Source organism: Pogoniulus pusillus, chromosome Z, assembly GCF_015220805.1.
Source record: "Pogoniulus pusillus isolate bPogPus1 chromosome Z, bPogPus1.pri, whole genome shotgun sequence".
Taxonomy (NCBI): Eukaryota; Metazoa; Chordata; class Aves; order Piciformes; family Lybiidae; genus Pogoniulus; species Pogoniulus pusillus.
The window spans coordinates 36291383-36317062 of NC_087309.1; the positions used below are offsets into that span (position 1 = coordinate 36291383).

A 25680-nucleotide genomic window follows, 5' to 3' on the forward strand; every position below is an offset into this window, starting at 1 on the left:
TTTCTTTCTTTCTTTCTTTCTTTCTTTCTTTCTTTCTTTCTTTCTTTCTTTCTTTCTTTTTCTTTCTTTCTTTCTTTCTTTCTTTCTTTCTTTCTTTCTTTCTTTCTTTCTTTCTTTCTTTCTTTCTTTCTTTCTTTCTTTCTCTTCCTTCATTCCTTCCTTCCTTCCTTCCTTCCTTCCTTCCTTCCTTCCTTCCTTCCTTCCTTCCTTCCTTCCTTCCTTCCTTCCTTCCTCTTTCCTTTCCTTTCCTTTCCTTTCCTTTCTTCCTCTTTCCTTTCCTTTCCTTTCCTTTCCTTTCCTTTCCTTTCCTTTCCTTTCCTTTCCTTTCCTTTCCTTTCCTTTCCTTTCCTTTCCTTTCCTTTCCTTTCCTTTCCTTTCCTTTCCTTTCCTTTCCTTTCCTTTCCTTGCCTTTCCTTGCCTTTCCTTGCCTTTCCTTGCCTTTCCTTGCCTTTCCTTGCCTTTCCTTGCCTTTCCTTGCCTTGCCTTTCCTTGCCTTTCCTTGCCTTTCCTTGCCTTTCCTTGCCTTTCCTTTCCTTTCCTTGCCTTGCCTTGCCTTGCCTTGCCTTGCCTTGCCTTGCCTTGCCTTGCCTTTCCCCTTTCCCCTTTCCCCTTTTTCCTTTTTCCTTTCCCCTTTTTCCTTTTTCCTTTCCCCTCTTTCCTTTTGCCTTTTTCCTTTTGCCTTTTGCCTTGCCTTGCCTTGCCTTGCCTTCTTTCACTTCTTTTTTTTCCTTTCTCTCTTTCTCTCTTTCTCTCTTTCTTTCTTTCTTTCTTTCTTAGAAAGAAAGAATGTGTTCTAAGTCTGAGCTTTAGGAAATATACCTTCTCTGCTTTTCACATTTATATTTGAACATATTCCTGTTATACTGCTAAAAATTCCTCTCAGCCATGTTACTGTGTTATAATCAATACTATTGGTTTTATTTATAAGAGGAATAAACATGAGAATATTTAGCATTGTGAAATTTTGATCATTTGGAATTAAACATTTCTGAATATGAGTTGCAAGAATACTTCTTCTGCATTGAATCAGGTGATGGCTGTTGCTGTAGCTTATAACTTTAGTGCAGTACAAAGTTGTGTCACAGAGCAACTGTGGGTGGAACAGTTTCACTTGCTATTCATTTGTAAAGTTCTCCTGAAAAGTCTTTCTGGACAAACTGAGCATTATTGCCAAAGTAGTGGAGAAGATGATACTTCCTAGTAGTCCTACTTCATTAAGTCACAGACCCTGTTTTTCAAAGAGCTGAGTTATCCATATGTTGTGTGTCTAGTCTGCAGCCACCTATCGATTTAGGCTGATCTATGCCTACACACAAAAGAGTGGCTTTAGCTTACCTTTCAGAGGATGTGCTAAGACTCATCCATCAGACACAATGAAGGAGTGTTTTCCAAACAGTGTACATGTTACACCAAACCTGGACATGCTGATAAAGATCCACAATAGAAGGCCAAAGGCCTTCCAAGTGATTGTGGCATTTACCACAGATGGTGAGTCACTCCTTGCAGTGGTGCACCAAAAGAGGAAGCAACTACCAGCAATCTAGATGAAACTGATTGTTTGCAACCCAGTAGGAAGAGACATATGCCTGCTATGCTTGATGAAGAAAGGAAGACTTGACTAACTTACAATGTTTTTGTAGAACAGATGAAGAATATTTGATTTGTAAAGCAAAGAAAGCAGACGCTAATGCATGTTTTAAGGAATGCAATTAAGAGAAATGTTAATGTGCTAACAAACACACCCATGAGAAGGTGATTTACAATGACTAGTAGGTGATATTTCAGCACCTACCATCAGTTGGCTGAAAAAATTGGAAAGTAAATAGTTTGGAGGAAAAGTCTGCAGGTTTATGATTAGGTTCGTGATGTACCTTTGACAGCTAGGCAAACAAAATTGTAGTCTAACCAATAAATATGGAATAGGATCCTTGAAGTGCTTGGGAGACTGGCTTAAGCATAGCAGTTTATTGAATCAGACAGGCTAATGGTACAAGAGAAAAAAATAAAAGACTGTAAACCTAATTGGTCTGAAATAGAGACAGTGACGGGGAATGGAAACCTGCCTGAAAATGGAGTAGGGAAATTTGACTACTGCAGTTTCAGCTGGTAGTCTCAATAGTTTTGAGCTGATAATTTGCTTAGATTGTATTATAGTTAATAGATGTGCAATAAATACCAGAAAAGGTGTTTTACAATTTTAGTCTTTCATTTCTTGAGGTGGAGGAGAGGAAGCATTTCAGTGGTCAATGGGGTGCGATTAAGCATGTTCTGTGTTGAAAAGATGTCTTGGAACCAGTCTGATGTTAGTCTATCTGTACTGAAAGACATCTTTCATACTGAGTAAGATACTGGTGCTTACAGTTTGTGAGTACTCTTATGCACAGATACAAAGGACTTTGGAGACTGTTTGCTTATGAGAAGAAAAGTGTAAGATTTCTAAAGTTAAATAACTGCATCATCTGAAGGCAGTTCTTGGCTGTGGTTAGATCTAGATTTACAGATTTGTTACTAGTGCTTAAATGTGAGGAAGTCTGTGGTGAGGAACATAAATCCCCACAAAAACTTTTAAGAATCAGGGTATGATTTCAGGTATTATTGGAAAACGCTACATACTACAGTATCAAATCTGAGCTCGGGCGCAGGTGCTCCATAATGTCAATGGCAGTGGCAGACAACTTTAGATTGTCCTCTATTGAAGAAACTCAAAATTGATTTTTAGAAGAATTGTTACCAGAAAAGAATTTTGATTACTTTCTGCTGCTTGCAGTTTAAACTGCAGAAATGTGAGGAGGTTTGGTACAGGCACTTAGACAAGAGAGCTGTAGACGTCAGTGTCTGAACTATGGTCAATGATCAGACTTGGAGCAATAGAGTTGATGAAGAAGAGAATGTCTGGGTAAAACAGATGAACATGTTTAGAACTACACAAACTTCAGAGGAATTTTATACACTTTGGCCTGGGACTTTTTTCTCACTCAAAGGGCACTGTAACCATGCCTACGTTCAACACCACAAGCTGAATTCTGCTACATTTGTGCTGCAATATCACTTCATCTCTGTGAGGATTTGTATCGCAGAAACCTAATAACTGTAATTTTATAAGTAACAGGTAACAAATTTGCAAATGAATCTTTTCAGAAAGCATCTAGAGAAAAGAGGCAGTTTTAGAACCAGGAATTTTTCTGGCTTGAATAAAGAGAAGAAAACACAGTAAGGGCCCAAAATTCTCTTTAATGAACTGAACAAATAAATGAATGAGCACTGCTGAAAATTGAAATTGAAATTTAGGAAGAATGGCCTAAGGAGGTAGAATAAGAACAAAAGTGAGGATGCAAATACCTTAAAACTGGGAAGATAAACATAGAAATTAACAGAATAAGAACCTGAGATGTGAGTATGTTCCTCATTGAAACAAAGTAACTCTCTACCAGACAACAGGAATATTGTGAAGGGGTTAACAAAAGGAATCTCTTCTAGCATGACCAGTGTGTGAGAAAAAAGTGCCAAGATAAAGCTTGAATGAAAGTAAAACTGTTTGGGTTATGAAAAACATCTTGACAGTAAAACTGTAGAGATGTATTAAGGTGGTATAACATCTTTTTCTGGCTGGTAATTATTGCTTATGATTGTGCCATTTTAAGAGTAATGTGAGTCATGGCTGGAAGATGATAAAAAAAAGTAGAAAGGCTAGGACTACTGCTGGGAAGTGTAACTGATCTTACAGACGTGAATACTCGAATGAACAATAGCAAAGAGCTCTGTTAGGTCTTTTTTCTGGAGGTTTGTGATTGTGATCATGAAGAGAAGTTGAAAATTGAGAGACACCGGAGAAAAAAAATAATTTAGAAAAAACACAGGGAACAGAGTCCTGAAATAAAACAGACACAGATAAATGGCTTTGAAGAGTTACAGCTGATGGAAAGGGAACTAAAACATTTAAAACTGATAAAGGACATAAGTTCCTGAGCCTTGCTGCATCTAGAAATATAAAATATCTTTGTAGACAAATAGGATCAAGGAAACACTTGAGTCACTTGCCAGTTTCCCTCCTTTAGTGAAGGTAACTTCTAACCGAATTTGGATAGCTAGTGAAGCCAAAAGGGGGCAACATCTCTTAAGAATATCCCCTAACATGTTCAGCTTCCTGATAGAGAGCTGCAGCAATCAAATCTGAAAGACTTCAGTCAGGTATGCCTGAGGTACAGAAACTCCTTGACTTCTGACCAAATATTGGGAGATATATGGAAGCTCTATGTGCCAGTCTCTCAAGCTAAATAGCTAGTAGTTCAGTTATTATTACTCAGGCTTAAAAAAAATGTTGCATATAGATTAGCTAATGCCTTTTTCTATCTATCTATCTATCTATCTATCTATCTATCTATCTATCTATCTATCTATCTATCTATCTGCCTACCTATCTATCTTTCACCAATATATCTTGTATGATGCAGTCATCCAAAGCAACCACTGCCTTTGAAAGATGAACTACGCCTCACACAAGTATGATTTTAAATTTGGAGAATGTCGCTGATTTCTATGTAATTACTCCCTTAAGCCAATCCAAACATGAGAACAGACACATTCACTTGCATTGAAAAAGTAGTTAGATAAGCTTTGTAAGCAAAGTTAGTATCTGAGATAGGTTAACAAAATTGGAAAAAATAAATTGCCTTTATGATGCACAAGCCTTTCTTCGGATCTTCAGTGTACCCAAAACTCACCTTTTTTTTCCCCAGCTATAGAAGTGGCCCTCATGAAATTTACTTCTCCTACCTAGAAAATGGCTTTCATCTGTGATGTTAGATTATCTCAACTGCAATTATACTACCAGGGAAACAGAAAGCTGATTTTTCTGTAACACAGACATGAACACCTAGGTTTCTTATTTAAGTACATTTAGCAGCTTTCCAAGGCAACCTCAGATCAGTGCATCCTTCATCTGGCAGCTTATTTCTCAACAGAGGAATTATTAGACATAGAGAAGTTCCGCTCCTCTCTTTTTCATGGCCTCTTCCAGAAACTCACCCTTTTCCCTTTAATTCCTGACTTTCCCAGAAGTGTAAAGAATTAAATCTGTTTCTTCTGAAATGTAAAGTAGACTACACAACATGGTGGAGAGTGCTGAGCTGTTAACTGTTCATTCATTCTGTGTAAATATTAATGTGATAAATATGAGAATAAAAACTATGACACTCCCTGAACTCATCTGCTTCCCAGAGACTGCTGTAGGCTTGAAAGGAAGAGGGGAGAAAAACCAAACCAACAAAAAAAACCCAAGGAAATATATCAATCTTCCCAATGACCAGGTCAGATGAAAAGTCTACATTAATGCTTGTAATTCCATTCTTTTCTTTTTTTTTTCCCCAAGGACAAAAGGAGATGAAATGTATGTCAGGTACATAATAAGGCTAATAAAAAAAATGAAAACACCTGCATTTCACTGAATAGGGGTGAGGAACTGCCTCTCTCTGTGAAATATATGTCTTTTTCTTATGGCAAAGCTCATAAATTAGGACAGGTTGCTGCTTTTAAATATACAAAATACACACAATGTAAGTAGAAACACATGAACTGAGAACACATCTATGCTAAAAAGTGAAAAATACAGAGGCAGTATAGTAAAGAAGCACTAATATTGTGTTGTGAAAGTCTAGTAGGCCTATTATATGTCCTGGTTGCTCCACCCTTCTGCTGATGGGGAAGGCAAGGGCACAAGGAAAACAAAGGCTTGGGCCATTGTGTCCCCTCCCAAAGAGATAAACAGGTACCCAAAGGTATCACAGTATCATCAAGGTTGGAAGAGACCTCACAGATCATCAAGTCCAACCCTTTACCACAGAGCTCAAGGCTAGACCATGGCACCAAGTGCCACGTCCAATCTTGCCTTGAACAGCTCCAGGGATGGCGACTCCACCACCTCCCCGGGCAGCCCATTCCAGTGTCCAATGACTCTCTCAGTGAAGAACTTTCTCTTCACCTCGAGCCTAAATTTCCCCTGGTGCAGCCTGAGGCTGTGTCCTCTTGTTCTGGTGCTGGCCACCTGAGAGAAGAGAGCAACCTTCTCCTGGCCACAACCACCCCTCAGGTAGTTGTAGACAGCAATAAGGTCACCCCTGAGCCTCCACTTCTCCAGGCTAAACAATCCCAGCTCCCTCAGCCTCTCCTCGTAGGGCTGTGCTCAAGGCCTCTCACCAGCCTCTTCGCCCTTCTCTGGACACGCAGGTGTTTAGGTACTTGTTGGTGTCTTGCCCAAATAAGGGTACGCAAGCTCTGGTTTCACCTAATATGGTCAGTTTTGCAAATGCCATTTTGATTGGTGAATCTCTGTGGCCAAAGGAGCCATTACACTCAGGCAAACAACATAAATTGAGTTGCAAGCAGTTGTGCTGCTTCTGCCCAGCTGCCTCTGCCACATGGAGCTGCCTCTGACTCACTGTTCTGCCTCAGTGTGTACTGCCCTGCTCTGCATTCTGCTCTGCTCAGACAACACGCTCTGCCTCACTGCTCTTGGCTTGGACAACATGTTCTGCTCTGCCTCATGTGTTAGACCAGCTTAGCCCTGATGTTTTGGGCTTTGAACTACCTGGAAACTTAAGTTTCTCAGGTTTTCCAGGAAAAGGCATTAAGTGCCTCACAATGCAACAGAAAGTGCCACTGACATCATGCTCTCTGCACATTTGCAAGAGATCCTGCCTGCACCTCTTCAAACCTCTGTGCCAAGAGGAGCCAGGATCAGGTCAGAGATTGTCTGCCTCTTTTCCAGCACCCTGCCAGAGCCTGGGAAGTTCTAGAAGCCTCTCAACGGTTATCAAGACACCAAGCAGTTCCAACACTGCCACAAAGGAGCCAGGGACTATCTTGAAATTCCTCCTCCACCACTGTGAGTAGCACAGATATTCCCTAAGGCTCCAGGCTGCCTTTTATTTCTAAGTGGAGCAAAGCCATTTTGTGGATTAACTTTTCCAATTTTCTGGTTCTCCTAAATTAATGAATTGCCCATAAGCATCCTTGTGAAGAGGTTCCCGACCGAATTAGAACCCAAATTTAACTAAATTGTATATAGTTGTGGATGGGGCTTTCTGGAAATAAAAATAACTACATATTTAAACATTCTTGCCTAGTTAATTGCCACAATTAAAACAAGTCGTGAATACAAAGATCTGATATGTCCTATAAACCACATGAGAGGAAATTAACCTTGCTTATATATTGTTTGGTGTCTCATGTTTGGAATTTCACATGCTCAGGAGGAGGCACCTCTTAGAAAAACGTAAGGTTCTGTCTATCAAGAAATAAAGAATGTGCCCCTATCTGCTAGTTCTAGCACACAATGACTCATTTGTTGAAGCTACTTGCTTTCCATCTCCGGGCTCTATCTTCCAATGCAGGCATTTCTCTGTATTGGAAGATCCAAACTAAATTCCCACTGTTTTGGAACTAGGGAAAACAAACAAACAAACAGCACAAATGGGTAAGGTTATAAGAAAGGGAAGATACAGAATTTGCTTCTGCCCTTTGGAAGAAAAAACAGCCAAGGTGCCTTGAACAATGGACTTGTTGAAGGAATTTTCTGTTCTTAGTGTGGGTTTTTTTTTTCCTCCCTGATGGTGGTTAAGGAGCAAGCAATACATATATATATTTCTGTTAATAATATCTGGATGAAAACAGACAGAGCACACAGAGGAGTTTTGCTTTAGTACGGTAAAGAGTTGCATTTTAGACACTAAAGATCCACCTTGAATCAGTTACAAAGACAAAAATAGCCCCTGTCTAATTTAGCATGCTGCTCAACCACATCATAGTTCATATTCAGGTTTTGAAAATGGTATTAGGTAACTAATTCATGCTTTCCACATGAGGATATGTTCCTCTAATTCTTCACAGAATAAGAGCTCTCACCTCAAGACCTGTAAAAGCAGATTTTCTATTGAAACAGAGGGTGTTTACCACAGAGGTACACCTACCACTGTCTTCAGCTACAAAAGCCAGAAGTTGATCATCACACTCTGCCTACTCAACCTCAGCCATAAGCACTCCATTAGCACATGCATCTGGATTTATTTATTTCATTTGTCACACATATAAAACACACTGCGTTTAGCAGTAGCCAATGCAGAAAGTCAACATCCTTGATGAATATCACAAGAAAACAGACATATAAAATGTGCTTAATTTGCAGAGAGGAATTACAGTGTAATTTGCTGAATAGTCTCCGAACTATCTTGAATGAGGTTTTTATCTTTTTCTTTCCCTAAACGGATCATTGCACCAGCATTGCTCATTTTATTATTGTCCTAGAAGCATGCTGAAGAAAACAAAACATAATCAATACAAAGCTACATTAGCTATATCTTTTTATGGACTTGAATAGACATTATGTTTTCTCAGAAATGGCACTTTTGGAGCTCTGTTGATGCTCAAGGTGATTCCTGACAAAAAGTGTTCTGAGAAACAGACAGCTGTATCAAAAGTATCAGCATAGTGCAAAGAATTGAATATGGCTGCAATCTGCTCCCTTTTTTGGCAAAAATATTTCATGACAACTTCACTTTTTTACTCAGTTTCTCTGATGGCAACTTGAGGATACTAAATTTGGGGATTTGTTAATGCAAATATTCTAAGAACTAAGTTACACAGTAAAGAAATTTTGGCGGCTTTGTGTATGTATACTGTAATTCTCATCTGGCCTAGTCAGGGAGTGTGTAAACAAACAGCAAGGATCATTTAGCAGATTTTAAAATGTATGAAAGTAATGGGAAGGGCAATATTCTTATCATAAAAACATTAAAATCCTCAATTTCAGAAAGTTGTAATTACCTTGCATGTCTAAAACATTTATACACACATGTTGTTCTAGCACTGTAACCCTTTATGCTAATATATATCATCTTGAAATAAAGATATTTGACAGTACTGTCATAAAAGGTCCAACATGGTACACAGCAGATTCATCAATTTCCTGTTTCTTACTGTCTCTCTCTTACAGCATCCTAATCAACCTAATTAAAGCTTTGTTCATTTGAAACCTCAGATGACAATTTGTTTAACTCTATCCCACTGTGGTCTTTTTATAAAGAGAATTAAATTTGATCTTCTGACAGCAATTATTAAATGATCCCAACTGGCCCCAATTAAGACACATCGCTCACAGGCCTCAAAATCCAATAAAGTGCCAAGCCCTCTCTTTCACTTGTACATCTTCCTCTATCTTGCTTTATTTTCTTAAAGCCAATTAAGCTCATCTTATCAAGTGGAACTGAATGCCATTGTGTGGACTATCTCAAGATACAAAGCATCAATTTACTTTTGCAGACATACTGAGCTGGGGACAACATGCTCAAAATCATCCTTTCGAAACCCCTCCCTGACTTGATTCACCTAGCTTTAATGTCTCTCACTGTGCTACACATGACCTACATATGCTTACTTTTAAAACACTACCTACAATAAACAGTGATTAGAGAAATACATCAAACATCCATGGTGTGAGTTTGACACTGCTTAAAATTCTCCTTGTAGCAATGCACTTTTTAAACACTCCATTTCAGAAATCCAAAGAAATGTGACACTCATGTTAACTTCTGGGGTCGACCTTTTTTTACCTTTAATTTCTGCTCTAATTTTTCTACACGTGTTCAGTAGTATGCTGTGAAGAAACATTCCCATGATTTCATGTAAAAGCAGGTAGCCCCAGGATTTGGAACTCATTGATTGTGCAGTACTCCAGGGAAATAGCTGAATTAAAACTAGCCTCACGAGACTGAAGTAGCTTCTACACACATCTGGCTCTTCTTATTCTAAACTCTAACACCTGCCTGGAAATTTAACCCTCATCTTTTCTCTGAAGAACAAATGGGACAGATTTATCTACTGCCATTTGGTTTAGGTCAAATCTGAGCTGTGTGGTGTTCTGCTAAATTAATTGCCATGTAATTGATGCTGTTTGACACAGTTTTTGAAAAGATGATGCTCTATCCATTTCATGACCAAACTCTCACTCTCTATTAAAACCTAAAAGACTTTGTATTTCTGCACACTCACCCTAAGTACAGCTTTGAGTAAAAACACATTAAAATACAGCACAGGTTTCCAATCTCAATATTTATAATGAATTGCTCTACAGAATAAGATTATGTGTACAACTACATAATCGAGAGAGTAAGAAAGAAGTGATAAAAAAACAACCTCATAGCAATACTATTTCCACTCTGGTAGAATGTTTTCTATAATCCTTTAATTTACCTAACAAACAAATGTAAACACAGTATTTCCTAAACACATACCAAAAAAAAAAAAAAGGACACTGAATTTCCATACGAGATTTTCTTTACTAGCAGAAAGATGTACAACTTTATATAAAACATAATTAGGCACGTTTCCTGTTCAGTAGGGAAACATACCTCATAAAAATTTAAAACGATGCTGACCACTTCTCAAAAAAATAAACCAAATTTTTTTTTTTCAAGAACTTGCAAATGTTACATTTTAGAACTAAAAAAATACTGACTTCCAAACGCAGGCAATAGTTCTACTCCCAGAAATGCGGTCTGACTCCGCTAAGTATGAACTGTAGCATACCGTACCAGCTGACAGAGAATTTCTTAAGGCACACTGATATTTCTGAAGATTAACAGAGATTTCAGTATGCCATGCTGAAAATTCTTTCTCATTGTATTCTAATAATCTCATACAAAATGTTAATTTTAGATCATTCTTTTGCCAAAACCAGCAAACCCTGTAACAGATTTAGTGCAAAGAGCTGGAAATATCCTGTGGAAAAAAAAAATCGGTACAGAAATCAGATCAACCCAAATCCTGCCATTACTCAGCACTGCAGTGACATGCAGATGTTTGTAGTGGTTTAAGGAGCCAGTGGGGGCTGGAAACTCTACATACTCAACTCCAACATGATTGCAATTGAACCTCATCAAAGTAAGAGCTCATAATTTGTCACAGAAAACAGCCAATTAACATATGTTAGGAAAAGGCTCCCATAAAGATAATATATGATTAAAGATCCAATGCAGCTGTCATAAATCAAAATTTTGCATTTTAAAAAGAAGTATCAGTCTGGCTTTCTGAATATTTACCTTGATAATGGATGCTATATTTTAAAAAGCTGGATTAAAAAAAAAAAATCCCTAATATTTCATCCAGGTTTGGCATTATAGCTTAAGGAGATACAGGTATTAAAGCACTACTTACTGTTCTGGCTGTGATGCTGCAAATAGTTAAGACTTTTGCCAAAACACAACTCTTATTTTGTTTTAGTGCTATTTTAAAGGACAGACCCTCATTGTGAGTGAGGTGGCCTTCATTGATGCATTTTGTTGTCAAGACATTCCTCTGAAAACACAGCGCGTCCTTATTGCCATGAAAAATGCAGCACTGTAAAACTGTGCGCTGTAGCCCCAGGGCCAGCGCTGTGATCCCAGCTATTCAAATGCACGTCCCTAAGTAAACCACACTGCAGCCACTTCTATTATTTCACATTTACGCTGGTGGAAATGGTATCTGAATGTAGCTTGCACCCATCCGTGAAATAAATACATTGATCAAAGTAGTTTTTGCATGTATACATGTGGAAAATTAAGCCTGTTGCTTTATTAACGTAGAACCCTGGCTGGGACGCCTGTTCTGAGCAACAAACTTTACTCCTTACACTTTTCACACAAATATTTTAAATACTAAGCCACTGCATAATTAAATAATCAAATTAAATGTGCTGCCTTTAAAAAAAAACATGTAATAAGCAAGCATTATGCATTTTTCTTTCTGCTATCACTCAGCATCCTAGGTGTCAGTCAGTAAACCCTTGCAGGCATTTGAATAGTACCTTGTTTGTGTGTGTGCATATGTGAGTGCGTGTCCTTGTCTTGACATCGTGTTACAAAAGGAAGTGCTTCCTCTTTTCTGTTTGAATGAGGCCCAAGAAAAACAAAGTTTTGAAACCCAATAGTCTGGCTGGACATTGGTATTGGGGAAAAAAAACAAACAAACCACAAAACATAACACTTTTAACTCTTATTCAGTTGAATATAATCTTATGTTGATGGGTAAAAACTGGCATACATTGTCATCAGTGCTAGCAGAGAATAATAGAATGGAGATGGCATTCTCCAGAAGTGGAATGTGATGATTTTTTAGGGTCTTTTCTCCCTTTCAAATATCTTCAATCATTCAGAAATGTTGTCTCCTTTAATGCCAGAAGCTGTAGTTTGTGTCATCAGCACGAAGTTCATTCTCTGAAACTAGCACTTACAGTAGTACTGAAGTATCTGTTGACTTTAAAGTTATGATTTCAAAAGCCCTGAACAGTCTCTGGCTTTTGAATATACAAAAAAAAAAAATTATTATGCAGAGAGGTCAAGAGGAATACTTAAGTATTTAAAGTTTCTCATGTGTTTGAGACTGTGTGGAAAGGATCAAAGTTATTGAACATTTCTGACCCGTTTACATGGAGAAAAAAAAAATCCTAATATTCTTTAATATTCCTCACTACACTACATTACAATTAAAAAAAATAATTACAATCACTGTCCCTTTTAACACAACACTGTGAATAATGTTAAGGTTATGCTGCCTTTTCTCTTTTTCCTCAGGAGTGTGTTCATTGATTCCCAAGCAATCAGTAACATTTTTGATTAAGATCTTAGAAACAGCTGAAAATCCCAAGGCTTCCCTACTATTGAAACTTCACGTCTTTGACTGTCCCCAACTAATGACAGTAAACTATGCAGCCTCAAGCTAAAGACATTAATTTCCACTTTGCAATGAATAGACAAAATGACTGGACAAAATCTATTCCATGTCAACTAAATTAACGTCTGTTAAAGAAAATACACTTCTGGCCCCAGGGACATAATAAAATTCAGGGTGCAAAATAAGTAGTACTTAACAAATAATACAATAAGCAAGAGTTAGATGAGAACTGATGTATATATATATATGTATATAAAGAATAAACCTGCACATTTTGGATAAATCATCCTCAAATTAGCACTTATTCTTGACAATAAGTCTGATTTACAAAAATGCTGATAACAGTAACAGCTGAATAATTGAAAGCAAATTCTTTGTCATAAGGAAATAAAGCTTCAGAGTAATTTTGTCTTCTATAAACCCAAATTTTTCTCTTCTCTGAAGTAAAATTGGGTAATTTTAAAATTATACCATACATAAATGACAAGTATCAGTCCACTGCTATTAAGCAATGTATTTTCCAAGCCTAACTATGAAAATGATCTACTGCTTAACTAATCTCAGTATCTCCAGGTAAGAAATGTCCAGCACCATTTTCCTCCCTTTAATTTCAGATTTAACAAATTCTGCATAAGACATAAAAGATGTTCACTCTTCTTTCTATCCATGTACTACTGCCAAAGTGAAAACCATCTAAGTCAGTAATAACTTCTGCTAAATGGAAATATTGACAGTATGTCATAACCTAATTCAAGGTGTTACAGAGATTTTTATAATTCTTTTAAAAATCTGACTTAAAAGCTTCTAAACAGAGTTGCTGTAAACAGTATCCCACTTTCTGATTGCCTCTGTGCACATGGAGGTTAGAGGCAATTTTTCTATTTAACAGTAGCAGCACTAAGACTTTGGAAAACAACCAAATGAGTACATAGTAAGTCCAAGACCACTCTTGCATCAAGGCTGCAGACTGTTATCATCTTACCCACTCATCTCTATGGCATTATCCTCTTTATTTAAATAAAGGAGTAATACGCTGATGCCTGTCAGTCTCTGACGAGTCCACTGTGTGATTCTGGAGAGAAGAGAGGAGTTACAGCAATGTGGAAGGCTGTAAATCTTCATAAGCACATAGCAAAGCATCATAAAAAAGGTATAAAAATTGTCAAAGTAAAATACTAGCAATAATAATAACAACGCTGCTGCTAATAGTAATAATGATAATAAAGATGGCTCCTTACCAGCCATGTGAATGAAAAGATGTTAGTCCTTTATGTTACTTAGAAGGACCACTGAGGCACCTAAGGCTGTGTTTTGCAATTTTTGAATCAAACAACTACAGAGTGCCTACAATGAACGTGTCCAAGTACAAATTAGGAACTTCAACAGCATCTATGGCTTTTGCCATTAAAATTCTGGGATACTTTCATGCCATTTTAATCATCCCACATTTTCCCATACCAGCTCATACATCTACTTTTCAACACCAGCAGCCTGAGACAAGAACAAACTGATTAACTGATTTATAACCCGTGTTAGAAGAGTTTGCTGCTTGGTTGTAAATTTTTTTTTTTTTTTTTTTTTTTTTTTTTTTTTTTTTTTTTTTTTTTTGGCTCTAGTAGATGGAAGCAGCTCTCTTGCTGGGCTTTAAGTTTAGTGTGGTTTCGGGGAATTTTTTTAGGCCAAAATCTTTGTTTTTATATTTATTCCGTTGTCTGTTGATCCTTTGATGTCAGATTCCCAGATAATTTGTTCCAGTTCCCAGAGCTGTTTCTTCAGACAAGAACCATCCGCTAGTAAGTGCGTGGCTCCTGCTGAAAACTCTTGTAGGGATAAACAGAGTCTGCAGCAAATCTACATAAGCTTGTTTCTGGAAGCCCCACTGCTGCATGGGTCTGTAGAAATAACTACTCACAAGACACATTTGAGAAGTTGATTGTGGCATGGATTCAGGTGTGTACACAATGGTAGTGATCAGTCTTACAGTACAATGCCTTACTTGATAGAAAAACATAGAAACAGAAAAACACTGGAAATCCTGCATTCTTTTACTATTTTTGTTAAGCCAGTGCATCATTCATTTCTCTTTACCAGGCCAGTAACATGCTGACTGTGGCATTCAGCATTATATCCATAGTAGAGGCGTTAGAAGGATTTTCAATACAGGTTTTTTGGACCACAGGCCACTCTACTCAACCTGACTTGTCTGAAGAAAAGCACTTTAAGACATGGTTTAGTGGCATGGCAGTGCTGGGTTACTGGTTGGACTTCATAACCTTCAAGGTCTTTTCCAACCTTAGTAATTCTATGGTTCTGAGAAGACTAGAGAGTCTGACAATATCTCGATCACACTGTGGGTTCTTTCAAATGACGGAGGTTTTGCGTTTTCCACGGACAAGGTACATTCCATATCAAGACAGATATGCATACAGGAGAGTAGCAATGTTTGCCCTTGTTTTCTTGTCACTGCTATGCTCTTCTGTCATATAAGAAGGTGAGATTAGATGTTCATCTTTTTAAAGACTTGTCACCCTCAATTAAAGAGGTGTCTGCTACTCTTAACCTGCATGGCATATGGTCACTCTGGTTAATGAAGGAGACACTTCCCTGAGTCTCTGCAGTCAAACCAGCATGTCCTGTGATCCTGTTGATTCTCACAAGCTAATCAGGGTCAAGCTGGGTCAGATTTATGTACTGCAAATTCTTTAGGACAGGGACAGTCTCCTCCTGTAAACTTCTATTACACAAAGAGACATCGGGTAAAATAATATGTCTTCATTCATAATTGGAATATCAAGATATTACTGAACTCTTTTATATATTTAAATGTAGTTAGCAAAAGACCCCTAAACATTTGCAGGTAACACCTGAAGTCAGAGAGATTTCGATCAAATGTGTTTTGAAGGCACCATGCTAAGAAAAAAATATTCACAAAATCAGGATCCTTATCATTGATAAGATTTCACTACAACTTCAATAAAATTAATTATGTCTAACCTTCTGGCCAAATTCCATCTTGGATCATTATTCTGTGCATATAAATTCTAATTCAGAAGACATTTTTTGCTTTTTGGTTTAGATTTGGTGATGTTTTATCTTGTTAGAATTTTTGTTAGCATTTCACCATGGTTCTGCTATACATCAGATGAATAAATCAACACTCTTTGATTGAATTTTGCCTTCAATGTGTTGTATAAAAGTTTATTTTATACTATACATACAGACGTCATTGATTGCAACAAGGATGACTATAACAAAGCCATGAAAGAAAACAATAGAATTTTTGTGCAGTAGTCTGTTTTTTATCTGATTTTTAGTAAGGTTATGGCAACAACTGCATTTAATGCCAAACATGCTACTTATTTCTTAACAAAGCAAGATCCCAATGTCTTGGAAATGTCAAATCTCAGTATTTGGTGGAAAATTATTTGAATGGCCAAATTCCAGTGGCAGAACTGGTGGGCCCTATACACAGCCAGTAAATTGGTTCACCAAACTTTACCAAGAAATACAACTCCAAATGGAGATTCCAAAATTATTGCTCAGAAATAGAGATTGATAGTCTCTGTGAAAACAGTTTCATAGTAGTATAAGAATGTATTAACAGTAATGTAAAACACACATACAGAGGATGTGGAAGTCTACGCTGCTGACTTGGCATCATGCAAAAGACGTTAACAGAAAGTTCTCCATACAGAAAGTTATCCATACAGAAAATACTTTGCAGTAAGAAGAGAACAAGACTTGCTCTCCTCAAATATATTTGCAGTTAAATCCATTTAAAAAAAAAACCCCAAACCAGGGATTTTATGTATAGTATACACATATTTTTTTATACTACCCAGTTATTAAGTTATAGTTGACATCTGTATTTTCTGTACTCTTCTGAGATGGAAAGACCAAAAGTGTCTGCTAAGTAATAAACTATCTCATAATCAATTCTTCCTGCAAGGACTTCTTAGAGCAGAAGTTTTCCTATTTTGATAAACCAGAAATTTGTGTTCCACAGAAATGTTGCTCACTAGCAGCAGCTAGATATACTGTAATGTGCTATCTATCATAAAGTTGGAAGAACTTTTGTTATTGATACTAACAGGTAGTGTTTCCTAACACTGTTCTGTGACATACCGTACAGCTATTCTTGGTATTGAGGTTTTATTCTCTTGCCACTGCTAGAGATTGATGTGACTCAGGAATTGTCCCTTTGGTTAAATAGGTGGAGAATTTCTTACCTCTGTAAGCTTAATTGCTTACAAATTCTGTTACTTGAAAATGCTAGAAGGAATTGATTGTGACTCCTGCTCTAACGAGACCCCACCCAGACTACTGTTTCCAGTTTTGCTGCCTCCAACATCAGAGGGACAGTGAGCTGCTGGAACAGTCCATGAATATGATCAAAATGCTGGAGAACCTCCTCTATCACGACAGGTGGTAAGGGCTGGGATTGTTCAGCCTGAAGAAGAGAAGGCTTCATGGAGACCTCACAGCAGCTTTCCAGTACCTGAAGGGGGCTTACAAGAAAGTGAGGGAGGGAATTTTTACAAGGGCTTGTAGTGATAGGATGAGAATGGACTGAATTTTGAGGAGGGTGGATTTAGAATAGATATGAGAAAGAAATTCTAAACAGTAAGGATGGTGAGGCACTGGAACAGGTTACCCAGGGAAGCTGTCAATGCCCCTTCCCTGGAATCGTTCAGGTACAGATTGGATGAGGTTTTGAACAACCTGGTCTGGTAGAAGGTGTCCTTGCCCATGGCAGGGGAGTTGGAACTCTCTGATCTTTAGCATCCCTTCCAACCCAAACCATTCTGTGAGTCTGTGAGGAGAATTTTCCTCCACACATGCATAGCTTCCAAATGAAGTTAGGGAAACTTCAGTGGGTATTAGATTTGCCCGCTGACTCTCCTGGAATAATGCATGGAATAATGGCTTTTAGCTTTGTTAACCTGAATGCTAATAGAACACAAAAAACTCTCTCATAACCGTAAAACATTTTATTTGCTCCTTCTTACTATGCACCACATTAAGGCAACCTGCACTGACACAAGAATAAATGTAAAATATGAGAAATTAAGTTAATTTAAGGTGGAATGGGAGCCATGAGCAACTCTGAATACTTCTTCAGTCAGGCTTTAGAAGGTAGCATCTGCAAAGTATAAAAGGGCTGAACAAATCCATCAAAATGTCAGACACTTACACGGTGTTTAAATATCTGCACAAACAGGCAACCCCACCAGCCTTGGATGTGGTAAGATTTTTGTCTAGAATTGTAGACAAGGACTCCGATTTGTTCAGTCATCTGACTTATCTAGTGTCCTCCATTTTAATATCTGAACTCAACGTACTGCCCATGGTATCACTCCTTTTACCTCTACCATGTCTGCAGTACACATCTCCTCTGATGACATGGAAAAGTTAGTAATTTTAGGTGTTCTTATGGCCAGTAGACTAAAAATATGCTGCAAATTTGTTCTTTCAGCTTTAGGTTACTAAACTACACGACTTGAACTTGTTAAAACTATTAGTAGAAACAGAGTCCAGAAGCAACCTTCCCTTGTGCACCCCATAAATTTGGCATACTACAGAACGGATTAAGATCAAACGAGGAACAAAGAATTGATGATCCTGGGCAGAAGCCTGTTTAAATGCATCTGTTCAAGATAAGAAGGAAAAAAAATATGCACTCATTGTTAAAAGGAAAACTTTTTTGGTGTCTAATATACTAGAGAAATTGTTAAATATCAGCTCATCCTCACACAAAGATTACTAGTGTGATGCTGCCAAGGTCAGGGTCAGCCCAGGTTATCAGCTGTGTGTTTGTAAGCACCAGACGAGCGAGTTAAGCTGCCTTGATTCTCCTTTCTGCACTGAGTAACGGCCAGTTTCTAATTGCATGCTGAGAAACAGGTAAGTGAATAACAGTTTCCCTCAACTTGGAGGTAAATGTTGCATTCTGACACATTTCTGTATTTTTTTTTTTCAACTGTATAAATTAAGACATATGTAGGGCACAAATCCCTGAAGGACAGCGTCCTAAGTATCTAATCAAGAGGGAAAAATCACATAAAATATTGCCATTCTTTAAGGATAACTCTGAGCCAGCTCACTTTGAGTATTTTTCTAAAAAGTAGCTTCAACCAGCATTGAAGCACATTCTTATTTAATGTAGTAATTTTATGCATTTGATTTATAACAGTATTTTGGGGAAACAGTCTGAAGCAGAAGGAGGTATTATTCAGCAACGATTTGTAAAGTGCACTGCATATCTGCACGTCTAATTGATCAATATTCTTACTGTGAGCATCAGGTATAGCATGACTAAGAACAAGTAGTATGCTCATATTGGTTATTCAATCCCTGAACTGTAACAGAGCTATTTTTGTACTTTGAATAAAAATAGATTAACACATCTCTTTTACAGTTTTGTATCTAGGGAGAATAAATCATAAGGCAAAAGAATGCATGGTATTCCACAATGCCACAATAAAACTTGCTCATAGGAACCAGTGCTATTAAAAACACCACATTCTGATGGGATTGTGGTTCAAGGCCTAATGATTAAGAGTAAGCTACCCTGAAGACTATCCAGTAATGAGGATCTGTAAATTCCCAACTTAATAATATGCAACAGTTTTTGATTATTTCATGAAATATTTGGGCTAAAAAGTTCCTTGATATTCTCACTGACTGTAATTCATCAGAAGGCTACTAAAAATAACAGGAGAAAAAAGCAGGTTAAAAAAAATAATCTATTTAGCTGACCTAGCAAAACAAGGAGTTTGCACTACATTTAGAACAATCTATATATAGATGTGAAGATAGCTTCAGGTGTAGATGTCAGCTTCCTCCATTTCCTTATTTTTTCCTGGAAATAACTACTTTGTAAAATGTGATTTAAGAAAATAATCCCTCCAGCAACCTCCTTTCTGCCTCTCTCCCACCCCTCCCCCCACCCCCCCCCACTTTAAGACTACCTTTCAATTTTTAGTAATATATGCAGTCTAGAAAGTCTAACAGTTTTAATCTGACTATTTAAGTAACTTGAAACCGTGGAATGCTTTAAAATTCAAAGCATTTAAAACAATTTAAAAGCACACCATCACATCAAGCAGTCAATTGAAGGCTTAATGGGGTGGTATTTTATTTGACAAAAATAGTTGTGACATGGGTACGACATCCAGAAATAGTAAACTTGGAGAAATATGTAAGTCTTTGCAGTGCTATGGCTTGTAGCCCCAAACCCACAAGCATAAATGTATATGTGTAATTTGAAACACTTGAATAGTTCACTGAAGGCTGCAGAACTGTTTGTGTTCCTAAAATTAAGTACACATGTAACAGTTAATATGAATGAAATCACAGACTGTTATTGCATCCCAATGAGTGAGGCAAGCCAGTGAGAATCTGAAGCCTAGGAGCACATTGGACATGCAAAAGCAAATCCTTGACACTGTTTATAAACCTTTGGTAGGTACAAGCTGCATGCAAGTACAAGTACTGTATTCTGGTGAAAGGTGGTACTACCACGGTGTAGAACAGGACTTAGAGCAATTTGGTATAAAGTCTTCCAAATGATTCCACAACTGAATTTAGGTGTGAAAACTGCATTTAATTATTAGGCTGAAAATGCAAACATGGCACTGAAGGAAAATGCAGGCCTTATATACTGCACAAAGTACTTTGCGAGTTCTCCAAAGTGTGGGCTTCATCTGACCTCACCCACACCATCAGCATTTGGCATCTGCTCTAAGCTTCTTCAAACACAGGCTCACTTTATTATTAATGGACCAAATTAGGTTCCATATAAACATATCTGTAGACATCTCACTTTAGTTACAGAGACTGTAATGGAGGTAGCAAGACAAGCAAATAAAGAATATTCCTTTCCATCCGAAGCTCCATGCAGCTGAAGCCTAGTAACTTTGATGGCACAATGAAAACAAGAAAGGAGTAACTCCTTGTAAGGAAGAGGAATAAAGATTAAAACATAATTTTTAACAATACATGAAATGTATTAGTGGCATGTGTCCTATTTAGAAGGCAATTATACTAACTTGATATGAATATTAACATGGAAAAGCTATAACCCTTACCATGCAACACGAAATTTAACATTAAGAAGTCGCTATCAACAACTACAGCGCTAACATGCTTAGGTTACTCTATAAATATGGAAACAAATTTTGGAACAGCAACTCCCAAAAAGAATTACTGAGAGCTGCCACAATAAGTACATTTTGAATAGGAATTATGCTGGAAAATCGTAATGGAGAAATGATAAGTAGGCAAAAATGTAAATGGAAATTCAATTTTTTTTTACTGATAAAGGATATATGGTTCAAGACAGATTTCCTGGGGGAGTTCCTTCACTGGAGGCCTATCACAGCAAAGGACATAACTTGCCAACCTAAGATGTGATGCTAAGATTCCTAAAATGTGCTATGGGGGTAGTGATATCTGTCAAGATGATATTTGTGGAGGAGTTCTTGAAAATAGCCAGGATTTAAACCATTAAGGATTTAGAAACTAAAAGAGTAAACTTTAAAATCAAACAGCTACTTCATAGCAGACAAAGTAAATGAGTTAAGGTACAGGAGGATGATCATACTTGCTCGAGACAGGACAGGAGTGTGTCAGTGCATTCTGAACAGGCTGTAAGTGACAGAGCTGAGCTGCTGGAAGCCTTTCTTTGAGGGAATTACAATAATCCTCTCCATCAAGAGGGCATGTGCTGCTGCTATGAGGTCATCACAGGATAAATAAGGGCACTGTCTGCATCAAGCACACCACTAAAAAGAGATTTTTCAATCTCATTCACTGGAGCAATCTCCACAAAGGAGAGGGGAAAGAAGTGGACACCAGAATTTGTACTACGATTTTCTACTGCACTCGAATGTCCCAAATCAGTCTGTAGAGACATGTAAAAAGAGAGCAGTCTCCTAAAGATAACAAACACTCACCAGTAAGATTGGTGTGGCTGAGGCAGAGGTAGCCTGTGTGAAAACAAGGCTACACTTGTGGAATCTCTGGAGTGAGAGGCACACGGCTTCTTACAGCTCAAACTGGGATGAAGTCTTTGATAATTTAGCATTCCTAGAATGCCCCCTGCAAGCATGCACTTTGTGACACAATTCTGGTGTCTGCCAGAACTAACCTTGAACTTCAGCGCTGCTTTAAAGAAACATAAAATATTTTTTATCATGAATCTCATAGTCTGCACAACAAAACAGATGGTTAATATAAAATACTCAACTTCCCCACGCTTCTGCAAACTAAGGCTTTTTTTTTTTTTTTTCCATTTATGCATGTGGAACTGGCTGATTATCTGAAAAATGTATTGTGAGTAGTAGCACACAAAACTTCCCTGTGTTCTTAAAACACGAATGTATTAAATACGTGTAGACATCACAGGTCAGGGGGTTTTGCCTTACTGAATTGTATTAAGGTAATAAAGTATCACTCCATACGTTTTCTAATATATTTATGTCAGCTGCATCTTGAAGGCACATAAAATTATTCACATTACCAGGGAACTAAAATATTCAAAATGAAGCACTTACCAGCTAAAACAGCTTTACAGAGAAAGCTTATGTGATATATACAGTGAAGGAAACTTCTAGTAGTGCGATTACTAAAAGTAACAGCTTGTACCCCTAGAACCTGAATGAGTCTGAAAGTTCCGAATGGAGTGGGGGAATTAGCTGATGAACTTCTGTCAACTATAGCAGTAGCCTTCATGAATAATTCAATATATGCCCCGTACCCTCTATGTCTCAACAGACTAACAGCTGCAGCTCTCAGATGACAAGTGTTATTTTTTCAGAAGCTTCCAAAAATAGTATACTGATTATAAAATAATGTATATGGTAAAATAAAGTTTTCCCTCCCTGCTTTTCACTTCTCAGTTACAGTAGCTAGTAATGCTTTACAGCAAAAAGGATTTTCAAAGTGACTTTTTTTTGTTACTCAGCAGGTCCACAGAAGCAGCCGGGACAAGAATGCAGGTCCCCTACTAAAGGTTAGGTCCCTTACCTGAACACAATCATGCAATTCACTCAGATTTCTGTGTCCCCAAAACTTCACTCAGAATAGCATGGTACATAAAGGCTAAAAAATTACATTTTCATGACATGGATCTCTGTCATGGCTTCATGCAAGCAGGAAGAAATATTCTGATCTGCAGGTTTTGTACCAAACATTTGTCTACTTCATAGTGAAATTCTGGCAGTTCATGACGTCAGCAAGTTGAACGCATTTGGTGAATATACTGATGTGGAACAGAATTCTAGGCTATCAAAGCTTCAGTGAAAAGAGAGAGAAACCTAAGGAGGTAGCAACACAAATTTCCTGGATGATAGTCTAACTGTTTGTAACACCAGTCCAGATTAGGAGGAGAAATGATTTTCACAGAATGTACAACAACTGAGAATAAAATTGATACAAATCTACGTACCTACTTTTTTATTAAGCAAAGTCGGTAAAGAAACCAAATCTAGGCAAACTCCAGACACTCTGAAAAAGTCCTCCTACTGTCACCAGGCATTGCTGCTTAAAGGAAAGGATCACTCAAATAAGTTTGTTTAAAGAATTTGAGAATTTTTCAGATTTGTGAAGGTATTTCAGTGGCATTATGTAACAGTGGGCGTTTGGGGAAGGAAGATTAGGTTAATATAAGGCTAAAACAGCTACACATGTAGCTGGAACCTACTGTGTGCAGCACTACTGACTGAAGGCAGGAGAGGACAAAATTTTTTTGATGATACAGACTGGGAGATCAGCTTGCTACTTTACATTATTATTACAATTATTGAAATACAAATATATAATATTTTTGTCCAGGAGCCAGCTTCTGTTCATCAGAAGTACATTTATGCACAAAAGAAGAAAAACCCGTTGCACGCGTGCCCTCTATGGCTACATGCCATAAAAATTAAGCAAATACTGAAGATTTGAAGGTGATCTTGTTGCCAAGAGATAAGCTGAAAGGTTTCTTAAACACCTGTTTTACCTTCTTGTAATACACTGTTTTCTCCCCTCAGCTCCAGAAATGCCCTGGCTTTTCTTGTTCAACGTAACGGTAAGGTCCTTCAGCACTTGAGTTGCTCAGCAAGGTCTGGTCTAGGCATGACTTTAATTGGGATGCAAATTATTTAACTGACCTTTTGAAGAAAAGGTTTCTTGAGCTTTTTTTTAATTATATATATATATATATATTTTTTTTTTTTTTTTTTTTTTTTTTTTTTTTAAGGCTTGGAGTCCTGTCTCCTACTGCTGCCTTGTCATAGGAACACAAAGAAGATTTATATGATGGATTGCAGTTTTATGTTACTAATTCTAATACAAAATATTGAAGGCAGTGGTTTCATTTTATCCCATCAGATGGACACTTTCTTTAGAGTAAAATCCTTTACAGGAATCTGCACAGCCAGGAAGCCAGAATGCTCATAATATTTTCATCTGCTTACATTTCATATTTTAACAGCTAAGTTTTCAAACAAACTAAAACAGAATTATAAGACTTTGGAAACAAAGCAGCTCTATGTTCTTATTTTCACATTTTTTAGCTAGCAGAAATAAAAAATTGGAACAGTTACTGAGATGGAGTATTTGAAAGCTTAATAACACTGCCAATTTAAAGAAAAAAAATGCTAATATAGTATTAGATAGCTTTGTCAGTTGAGCTGTTTTCAAGATAAGTGCTACTACCAAAAGGCTGGTTCATCCTCAGCCATCTTAACACAGTTAACATGATTAATTTTTCTGATTACAATACTACATTTAGAATTACAAGGGTTTTTTTTCTTCAGAATTTGTAATTAAAGCACTGTTTGTATTTTTTTGCCAAAGAAAAATTGCAGCAGACACAGAAAACCACAATTAAATTGACCAGAGAATTAATTATTAACATTTTTGTTTGTAGAATATTGGGATTGAACTCAAAATGAAGATTTCTAAGGTAATCTCCTGCACTGCAGAAGATGTGACTGTGACTACACATCAGAGCCAAATCTGTGTGCTGTTCAAGAGTTAGTGGTCAACTCTGGCTTCAACCAGACAGTTCTCTTCTCTCTTAGATTGTGGAATAGTATAATCTCTTCCTGGGTAATGTGTTGGTCCCACAACTTGGGGCAAACAGATAAAAAAGGATAAACGTATTTTTAAAAAGAAAAATTACCCCCCTAAAAAGTGCTTTCACTAGGGGCAGTATGAGCCCAAGAAATCCAAGCTGTCATTACTGGCGAAGAGCCCTGCTCCACAAGTAATACATTTTTGAGGCCAGCTCACATCACAAAAATAGGTCGTCTCTGCTCCTGAAAGGGTCCACATCTAGGCTGATACAGGGGGGGAAATCTGCTTCATACTCCTACAGCGGGTGGTTTCCGCATCATAACTGGGTACTGGGAAGACACTGGCAAGCATTTTTAAGTGAAAAGCCCCATACTGTTCCACCTTGTGAACATCAAGAAAATACAATCTTTTAGTATTGATTTTAGCTTAATTTTTTTGGTGGATAATCAGACATCAAACTAATTTCCTTTGTGATATTCTCCCATTCTTGAAGTTGGTATTAATGGTGTTAGAAAGGATAAAACGCAAACATAAATAGGACTGACTTGTTCTGTATATTTGTCTGAAGATAGGCAGGTATTTTTATATTATCACTTAAGTAACTATGCTTACTCCTAAAACCTTACTAGGACACTGAAAATACTATTGCCTATTCAACTGACTTTCAAGTAAAGAAACACAAATCTAAGTGCCCTATTCTCTGTAAGCTAAACCCAACAGTGGAAAAGCCGCTCCTAGCCTATTGTTTTTCTGCTAATCACTTGACCAGCTTTCGTTACAGATTTTATAAAGATAAAGCTTATCAGTTATGTATAAAATGAAAAAAAACAAACCCCAAACCCATGCCATCTTGACTTTTACATCTTCTCACTTCTGATAGCCAAGACCAGCACTGATGTCTGAAATAGATTC

The 25680-nt window shown here is 37.4% G+C and overlaps 1 protein-coding gene across 5 annotated transcripts in view; it reads right to left on the reverse strand.

Moving 5' to 3' along the window:
- MEF2C (myocyte enhancer factor 2C) overlaps nucleotides 1-25680 on the reverse strand; it is a 131724-nt gene that overhangs the window by 89588 nt on the left and 16456 nt on the right. Inside the window, exon 1 of one of the 5 annotated variants that reach the window (XM_064140598.1) lies at nucleotides 13685-15374. The exons of the other annotated variants lie outside the window; for them this stretch is intronic. The gene's annotated coding sequence lies outside the window, so the exon portion shown is untranslated. Of the gene's footprint in view, nucleotides 1-13684; nucleotides 15375-25680 lie in introns of those variants that run through there. 5 annotated transcript variants of the gene reach the window in all.